Genomic DNA, 10,436 nt, shown 5'->3' with positions numbered 1-10,436 from the left:
TGTCAACATGTGCTATTTGCCATCACGGGAGATCAATGTACGCGTTTTGTGGGTGCAACCCCTTCCTCGATAATAAAGTAGCTGAGAGAAAGGGGTTGCACCCACAAAACACGTCCATTGTTCCCCCATGATGGCAGCTAGCACATGTTGACTTTAGGCAATTTGTGTGCATCTTCTAAATTTGGCTTTTACAGGGGTGACATCACCCCATCTGCTGAACGCAATATCAAACACAGTTTGTACATACTCATGTCTGATATTGCCTTCACTTTATAAAAGTTGAACTTTGTAAGTTCCAGAGTTGTGTATTTTTTTTATGGGTTTAAACATGCCTGTTTTACCTATAAAAGGCGATTTCTACTTAAAGAGGAGTTCTCATTTTAAAAACAAAATTAAAAGTCAGCAGCTAAAAATACTGCAGCTGCTGACTTTTAATAATCGGACACTTACCTGTCCCACGGTCCAGCGATGCGGGGAATAGAAGCTCAGCTCGTCTCCCCCTCCGTTCGGGGGCGCCGGCATTGCAACTGTGGGCGCCAGCTGTGGCTTCACAGCCGGGCACCCACTGCGCATGCGCAAGCCGCACCATGCGCCGTGATTGGCCGATCAGTCATCTGGGACCTGTAATGTGTCCCAGATGATTGACAAGAGGGAGGGGGCAGAGCTGAGCCCTTCCTGCGCCGAGGGGAAGTGATATCACCAGCCCAGGCACTGAAGGAGGCAGACTACGAGGGACCCCCTAGCAACAGCCATTTAAAGGTGAGTAAAAAAAAAAATTTTTCCAAATTTAAAAAAAATTTTTTTTTTTTTTAGGAACATTCATGCTTTTTTTTTTTCGGTGGAACACCACTTTAATGTGACCTAAAAAAATGTTATACAACAAACATGTTGGCTTGTTCAAAAACCCTTTCATAAACGCACACGTGATTGTGCTTTGATTAAAAAGATTGATAATCAAAAATGTGTGGCTTCTTCTTTCAATGCTCAAAAGCATTTTTTGGAGTAAAGTTGTTGTTTTCAGTGACAATGGGGGTTATTTACTAAAGGCAAATCCACTTTGCACTACAAGTGCAGTTTCAGTGCAGTCTCAAGTGCACTTGTAGTGCAAAGTGTAGTTTCCTTTAGTAAATAACAACCAACAGTGCTTTAGAATTTTACACAATCACGTAATTTTCATGACTCCCCAAATTTCGGTCATGGTGTTGAAAATTATTAATATTTTTGTCAGTAATTACATACATTAACAAAAAAAAACAAGGTGTGTGTGTAGCAGACCCACAACATAATAATAATAGTTAGCCGAAGAAGAGATTGTCACCTCATCTGTCAACGAAATTTCGTTTGCACTGTTGAAGAAAAGGGCCAAAAAATTAGAACATTAATAAAAGATAACCGAGGAGACAGCTAAAAGAAAGCCAAGTAGTAAATCAAAGCAAATATTTTTTCTATTTAAAATATATTTTTATTTTAAAAATGTCTCAGACATTGTCTGGCATATCGATGGCCCCCCTGCCCTCAAAGCATTCCATGTATCTTATATGGACCTCGCGGGCACTCCGGGGGGGGGGGGAGCCAGGACGGCCACTTTCAAGCGCCGTCAGGGTTGGTTCATTAATATGAATTCCGGCCCAACTGAGGCAGCATAGTTCACAGAATTTCTCCTTAAAAAGTTGGGGAGAACACAGCAAGACAGGATGATGTGATTGAGTTTATATTCCGCCATGTGTATCGGTCTAAGAGATAGGCAGAACCGACTGGCCATTATTTCAAACGTATTCTCCACCACTCTTCTGGCTCTGGCCAGCCGGTAATTAAAAACCCTCTGGTCCGGGGTGAGGGTCCTCATAGGGAATGGCCGCATAAGAAAGTCCCACCTATGGGCAAAGTGGGAGGCCACAGTCTGCCATTCCTGTGGCGTGGAAGGAAACGGAGGACAAGAATAAAAAAATTAGTCATTTTGCACATAAACATTGAAAGCAGATTAGACACAAACATTCTTGGCCAACATCAGTATAAGATTTATTTTAGGGAGTATTTAAAGACAAAAGTATAAGGTCCACCTATCAGATTCATCACCCCCTGTGATGGCCCATTGTAAAAATTTTAGGGGGGGGGGGATGTTTTGGACAGGTAACCCGCTCCACTTCATTGAAAGATGAATGCATGTATGTTACTTTGGCCAGCCCCTCCTTACTTACACTATTGGCAGCCCACTGGACAGGTAAGAAGTGTCATAATACAAAAATATAAATACACACTGTACAAATTGGAGCACAATTTTAACATTCTGGAATTACCTATCAAGATAATAATAGGATACAAAAACTTTAAACAGTACCATTTGAAAGTATTCAGGCAGGCCCTTTCACTACATGCTTTGGGGAATTCATCCATAAATCTGACCACAAAAGAGGTAGGTATAGTGTATGGGTTTGGCAAAGTCAGCAGATATAGGATTGTTATCGGTTCACCTAGCGGTTGGGGGGAGGGAGGGTTCCAAATGAGTTTGGAACCCAAAAAAAAAAAGCCCCTGGCACTCTGCCAGAATTTAAGGACACAAAATAACATTTTTGCACATTTTAGGGTGTTTAGGGTAAATCACTACTATGGAGCTGACAAAATACATTAAGTGACTAGGCGAGGTGGATATAGGCCCGGGAGAGCATGCTGGGGAGGTAAGTGAAGGCAAATATGCATGAAGGACAAAAAAAAACCTTAAAAAATTCCAGCATGCATGAGGAAAAAGGGGACATTCACAGCATATTACAATCATGGTAATTAGGGAATGATGAAAGAATATATTAGCAAACATTAAATACAATAAAATGTGATGTTAAAGGATAAAAATCTTGCCTTAATATAGTCCTTCTGCAAGACCTGAATGATGGCAGAACAGGTCTCTGCGATAATGATCCCCAGAGCCTGGGGGGAGATGCCTGTCGAGAACTTGAGGTCCTGCAGGCTTCTCCCCGTCGCCAAGTACCGCAACGTGGCGACTAGCCTCTGCTCCGGAGTGATGGCTTGCCTCATGCAGGTATCCCGCCTGCTGATATAAGGGGTCAGCAAAGCCAGCAAACGGTGAAATACGGGGTCCGTCATCCTGGGAAAGTTCATGAAATCATCAGGATTATTCTCACGGATCTCGCAGGGCAAAGGCATGTGACAGAATTGGTCATGCTGGAGCAACCAATTCTTGGTCCATGAACTCCTCCCCACCCTGTTCATGGACTGGGCTTGTGTCAAAGTAAGAACCCCAACACCAAGCTCCCGCACAGCACGAACTCTACAATGAGTACGTACACGCAACATGGCTTCAAAACAGTCGGCTGGTCAGAATGAAGTAACAGAACGCACTGAAGAACAGCAAGGCCCGTGAAGAACGACCTGAAAATCAGTAACGAACAGACAAGAACAAGCTGAATAAACTAATGGGAACTCACTGCACGCACTGAAGACCAGATACAAACCCACAAGCACAAACTGAACAGCAGAAAAACAATCTGAAAACCACGTGTCTGAAAAAGCGCAAATAGTCCCTCACCAAACTTTTACTAACACAAGATAAGCAAAGGGAGCCCAAAGGGTGCCGCGCTTGGTATTGAACTGCCCTTTTATAGTCCCGTCGTACATGGTGTACATCACCGCGTTCTTGACGTTCGGAAATTCCGATAACTTTGTGCGACTGTGTGTATGCAAGACAAGTTTGAGCCAAAAAAAATGCTGGATTTTGTTGTTGGAATGTCCGATCAATGTCGGACCGTGTGTACAGGGCATTAGGGTTTCCCCCAAAAAAACAAACTAAGTAACAGTATATGTAGTCCATTCTTAAGTCATATTAATTGTACAGAGATCCGTATATCGAGACATTTTGAAGTATAACCATCACCACTTTCATATTCATTTTTCATTTTTTTACTATTATTATTTTTTATTTTCATTCTCATCTGTATTTTTCCATCTTTCCATTTGTATTATTTTCTATTCTTATTTTCATTTTAATTATTATTATTATTATTTTTTAATTCATTATTTTTTATTTCATTTTTCTATCCTTCCATTTTTATTCCCTATCTTTTATTTACCGTATTTTCATTCCCATTGTTATCCCTATTCCCCCCCCCCCCCATGGTCATCCATTACCACATTTACTGTACCATCCCTGGTCTGCAATACTAGTTTTTTAATACTTTTTAATACTTTATAATTTGAATTCATTTTTATAATAAAATAAAAATGTCATTATTACTTTTAAATTACACCCACATTAGCTCATTATCATTTCTTAAACAACCCTTTCCCGCCTCCTCCTCTTCCTCTTTTACACTATTCACTGTTCAAGCACTTGTAGTCCCACAGCAATATTCACTGCTGCCTGTTGTCGGTTACATGCTTATGTCGCTATTGATTGTAATAATACTTTTCCCCTTCATCTATACATGTAAATAATTTTTGTCACCAGATGTTGTTTTCAAGTGATGTTTTTAATATTCGTAGAGATAATGTGATAAAATTCAGCGCTGACTAATATAACAATATAAATGCAAGCAGGCACTAAGGTCAACTCAAAAAATACCTCAAAGACATGTATATAAATAGAAAGTGCTGCGCAAATAAAGTTCATAGACAACTAATAAAATTGTAGTGTGGTAGCAGTATAGAAGAGCAGGAACCACCGGTGACAATAAATATCTGAATGGTGACTTTATCCCTCCACCGCTCTTAGATGGCCCCTCACCTCAGATATTCGACCTGAAACAGGTCACACCGCTTATAGGATTGAATGGATAAATCTGTAAGATACTCCTTCACTTCTTTCAGCTCACAATGCAGTCATTAGATGTGGTGGCTGCATTCATTTTTATTTCTTCATTACTTCATTTTCAGGAAGTATAGAAAACACCTGCTGATCCTGCCAATAATGCAGTGTCTTGTCACTTCCTGTGATATTCCCCTGTCATTTCACCAAATACAGGTCACAAAATTCTGAGCTCCGTCCTGTTATACCACCATGGTCTCTAAGACCCAGGAGCGCTGGTAGTGTAACCTATAAAGCCCTCAACCAAAATTGCCCCCCGTCAGGCCTGAAGAAGGAGCGCATGCTCCGCAAACGGTTCGCCTGCTACTGATCTATTCGTCTGACTGGAAGTGATTCATCCACCGGCATCCCATACTTCTGAGGACCAGGAAACACGGGCATCCACCGGCGCAACCTGCTCCACGGTTCCCACGTTTTTGTCCCTGACGGACTCTTGGCTGGACACCCCTGATGGACTCCCTGATGGATTCCCCTTGGACAGCTCGCTTTGGTGATATGCCTACCTGTCACGCACTTTTGTGAGTACAATACATCCTGTGCCTAAATAAATTGTGTCCAATACTGCACTTAGAGTGGCGCTTTTTGTGCTTTCTCTCTCATGTCATAGAAATCTGCTTCTAATACTCCACTGAAGCTGCCTTCAAGTGCTTTTTCACAGACTGTATAGACTGATTCAGTCACAATATCATAAAAACTTCTTTTTCCTTTATATATCAAGGTGTGTAACTAGCTAGCTGGATTTCTTCCTAAGTTGATGTAAAGCACCAACTTTTTCCCATTTGTTTGGTGACTCACAGCTAGCTTCACCTGTCAGTTACCTCCCTTCTGCTTCTAGAAGAGAGGAGGGGAAGAAGAGTGGAGCTGTCTGGGGTGTTCTAAGGAGCCCTGCCCAATTCCCAATCTGGATTGGCAGGGAGCAGGCCCCCTTAAATACCCAGGGTCAGCCCAGCTGGGGAGGAGTTGGGTGGAAGAACTGGGAGATGGAGTTCTAGCTTTCATTGGCCTTGGGGAAGCTCCCCAGTCTGGGGGGGGGGGGGGGGGTGACAGGGGTGTCCTGTCCAGGATCAGGAGAGGACAGTGGAAGGTACTGCCAGGCACAGTCTCCAGGAGGGATCCACCAGATGTGTTGGTGAGTGGCAGGCAGTCGGTAGAGCTGGGAGGCATGCCAGAGCGGACTAGGACTGTGCAGTCTGAGATGGATGTAGAGCCAGGGGGAGAGACTGTGATGCCATGGGCAGTGAAATAGGCAGCTGCAGCGGGAGCCGGGAGGGCTGACAGGACCTGAAGAGGGCTGACTGGGATCAGTAGTCTATTAAGGGCAGCTAGCACCACAACTTTCTATTCTTCTTGCTACACTAAAGGGGTCCGCAGGCCCTGCCTCCAAAGGGTTTTTGTTGAGGCATGGCTGAAGTCAGTCAGGCCTAACCACGTGCTAGCTGTGCCTAAAGAGTTGTGCTGGAGGAAGACAAGGGAGTCTAATGTGTCCCACACTTTGCAAATCTTTCTGGGCATCCCATGAATTCCTTAACCCCATCCAAGTTCTAATTCCTTAATAAAACAAAAAAAAACAAAGCTGATGGACTGTTCATTGTCTTGGAGTGTCTGGAAGTGGATGCCGGGCTGGGCAGGGTGACAGGTGGGCCACAACACTCAGCAGCCCTTATGGGGGGTACCACTACACGAGAGCCAATGCTTCAATACATATTGTTTTACTCACATTAACGTGGTTGTAAACCCTTACAGACCACTTTGTGCTAGAGGTAAGCCTATAATAAGATATCTCCTAAACCTGCATGGTTTAGGAGATATCCCCTGTATTTGCATGTGCCAACGTCATCGGCACATGCACACTGAGACAAACTGAAGCAATGGCACGTATGTGCCGTTGCTTCAGTGAGTGTGCTGTTACTGCGCGAATGCGCGGGAGTGACACCATTGCGGCTCTGGCCATTCACAGCGCCGGAGCCACGATACCCGGAAGTAACCCCCAGGAGTGATGTTGGCTGCCGGTGCTGTGTACGGGCATCGCAACGAGGGCTTCGATCTCAGGTGAATATTACATAATGAGCTAGTATGCTATGCATACTAGCTCATTATGCCTTTGTCTTGCAGGTGTTGTTTTTTTTTTTTTAAAGTGGGTTTACAACCCACTTTAAGATCTCCTATTAAGAGCTTATCCCACATATTTCACTGGTTCCTCCTTCTAACCTCCATGTCATTGGGGACCAGCGATATGAAAATAAGTAAAAGGGATAAGTAAGGACTGCAGAAAATCCAGAAGATCAACGCTTCCAAAAGTGTTTCCCTGCCGACTTCAGGAGACCGTTTCTCAGGATCAAGTAGCACGGGGTTAAGTGGCGCAGGCAGAGGGAGAGAGGTTTATGTACCCTGTTCTTTTACAGAGAAGCCTTTACTGAGAACATTTTGTATAGCAACAGGGCTGTTTTAATCTCTTTGACCAACAAGATGGAGATAAAATCTCAGGAAACAGATAGAGCGAATGCATTGTTATTAAAGCCAAAGTTTATTAAAATAAACAAATAAAAATAAGCACAAGGGACATGTCACTTACTATAAATTTGAAGTGGCCCATATGTTGCTGTCTCCTGATTTCGTTGAAATCTTCCTCTTACAATCCCCCCCGCCCCTGTCGGGAAATTACGGTGTTAATAGAGCTGAGGGACTAGGGTTGCCACCTTTTCTTCAAGCCAAACCTGAACACTTTAGCGGCCTGGGACACCTTTGGGTGACCCAAGGGGAGTAGTAATGCAGTGCACATAGAGTGCCGCAGCAAAATGTGGGTGTGGCCAAATTGCTCTTGCTGACATCATCCCCCCCCAGTAATACAGATACAGAACCTGCACCCAGACAGCCAAATCTGTTGCCTTCCAGACGGCAACAGATTTGTGTGTGACTATCTTGGTTACTTGGGGAGCCACAGCCCGGTCTGAATAATGGGTCCGGGTTTCAGTCCGCCTAAAACCCGGACACATGATGTGAATCCGTGACAGGTGGTGGCAACCCTACGAGGGAACTGTCCTTTACAATCATCAAGAGTGTCACCTACTGTATACCTGTCCACTGCCTCCATTCATAGAAGCTGTACTTTAGGTTCCATGAATAAAAAATAATCTATACGTGGAGAAGGAAGACCTTTCAGTCATCTACCCATCCTCCATTCATAGATTGATTTTCATTCATGGAAGCTATAGTACAGCTTAAATGAATGGGGGGGGGGGGGGGGGGGGGCGGACGGTGCGGGCATAGTTAGCAGTCTTGATGAGTGCCTTTCACAGGTTCCTCAGCTCTGTTAACCCCTGCTGTTCTGGAAGATTACAATTGCTGGGTTACAATTGCTTCCTCCTCAGAGGAGGAAGATAAAGTCCAGGAGCCAGCCGCACAAGGGACAGTGGATTAATAGTAAGTCATGATCCTTATGTTGATTTTTTTTTTTTAAACCTAGGCTTTAATTAGTCCCCAGACTAGCAAACTTTCATTGTGACCTAGAAGCAGTGCAGGATAACCACTGTTCAGCACTATAAAGCAAAAAGCAAAGGCTACACCCACACACTAGAAAGACAATTTAAGTATAAAAGTATATTATATATAAATTATTCAACAGTTTTATACCTTTTTTATGTTATAAATATACATTTGATTTATTACAGATCGCATCTACCTGAATTAACAATTTTTATAAGTGACTACGTGAAACTTTCCCGACAACAGCACCATTGCAAAAGACAGCAGAATAATATCAGTAAGGTCTAGAAGTCAAGTGCTGTATTTCACAACAACATTGTAAAGGTATCCGTTTCCACACTTAATAACTTGGCATATTTAAACAGACCAATTGCCTACTGGAACTATTGTTTCCGATCATCATTAATGTCTTAGGGAACTTTCCATTTTCTGTTACAGATGGAAAACACCAAATAGAACGTGCCAGGAAAGAAAATATGTGAGCTGAAAATTATTTTAATGGTGGTGGGCCCAGTGCTTTCATCCTTACTGGATCAGTGATGAAGAAGTAAAGGAAGCACAGAGGTATTAGAGCTTGCACTTGCACCATGTTCAGTGATAACGGTATGTGACAGTTCAGATTGCTTTGTGTTTGTTGGCTTTCTTCTCCCCAAACCTAAAGCAGAACTCCAACCAAGAATAACATAAAAATGAATAGTCTATTTAAAGATAAAATATCAAAGCCAGATTTTATTGCAATATTCAACTTTAATCCAGGATTGTTGTCCTATGAAACCCAGCAGCTTTCTTTGAATCCCAATGTTTCATTGAGGGCACACGGCTACCTTTCACCGTATACATTTATGGCATCCCTAACACCTGTCAAGAGAAATGGCAGTTTCATACATATATGCTGACACTAATCATGGAGGCCTTGTTTACACCATAGTGCAGAAAAACTGTGAAGATTTGACTTGCATAGAAAATTGTATTCATACCATGTGCACAGACGTGCGTATTTGTTATGTAGTAATAATGTTAATATTCCCATCGCACACAATCCTGGATCAGGTTTAAAAGTAACGGGTGCTGCAGCAACAGCCAGCTGGAAACTGGAACAACCATAGATCACTGTTCATATCTGTCAACACATCCCGGATGACAAATGTTGTCCTGAAGGCTATTTTTATTGAAGAATGATCACATCACAAAATGCCTGATGAAGGGGTCCTGCGAGGCTCTGAAAACTTTGCATCTTTCCTTCTGTGATGTGATCATTCTTCAATAAAAATAGCCTTCCAAATGGAATTTGTGATCCGTGGTGTGCTGTCAAATATGAACGTTGATCTATTGGTTATGTAGGTCTCTGCAAGCACACAAAGAAAACCATTGTTTTCTATGTGCCCTGTTTACACCATAAAATACGCTCTATTGTCAAAAGTATTGGGACACATGCCTTTACACACACATGAACTTTAATGGCATTCCAGTCTTAGTTAATAGGCATCAATATTGGGTTGGCCCACCCTTTGTCGCTATAACAGGTTCAAATCTTCTGGGAAGACTGTCCACATGGTTTAGGAATGTGTCTATGGGAATGTTTGATCATTCTTCCAGAAGTCCATTTGTGAGGTCATGCATTGATGTTTTGGACAAGAAGGCCTGGCTTGCTATCTCCACTCTAATTCACCCCAAAGGTGTTCTATTGGATTGAGGTCAGGTCTCTGTGCAGGCCAGTCACGTTCCTCCACTCCAAACTCACTCATCCATGTCTTTATGGACCTTGCATTGTGTGCAGTCATGTTGGAACAGGAAGGGCCATCCCCAAACTGTCCCCACAAAGTTGGGAGCATGAAATTGTCCAAAGCTGGCGCCTTAAGAGTTCCCCTCACTGGAACTAAGGGGCCAAGCCCAACCCCTGAAAAACAACCCTGCACCATAATCCCGCTTCCACCAAATGATTTGGACCAGTGCACAAAAGCAAGGTCCATAAAGACATGGATGAGTGAGTTTGGGGTGGATGAACTTGACTGGCCTGCACAGAGTCCTGACCTCAACCTGACAGAACACCTTTGGGATGAATTAGAGCGGAGATTGCGAGCCAGGCCTTCTCATCGAACATCAGTGCCTGACCTCACAAATGCACTTCTGGAAGAAA

The sequence above is a fragment of the Aquarana catesbeiana genome, linkage group LG01, assembly GCF_042186555.1.
Source record: "Aquarana catesbeiana isolate 2022-GZ linkage group LG01, ASM4218655v1, whole genome shotgun sequence".
Lineage (NCBI taxonomy): Eukaryota > Metazoa > Chordata > Amphibia > Anura > Ranidae > Aquarana > Aquarana catesbeiana.
Note: the sequence above shows the minus strand (reverse complement) of the source record.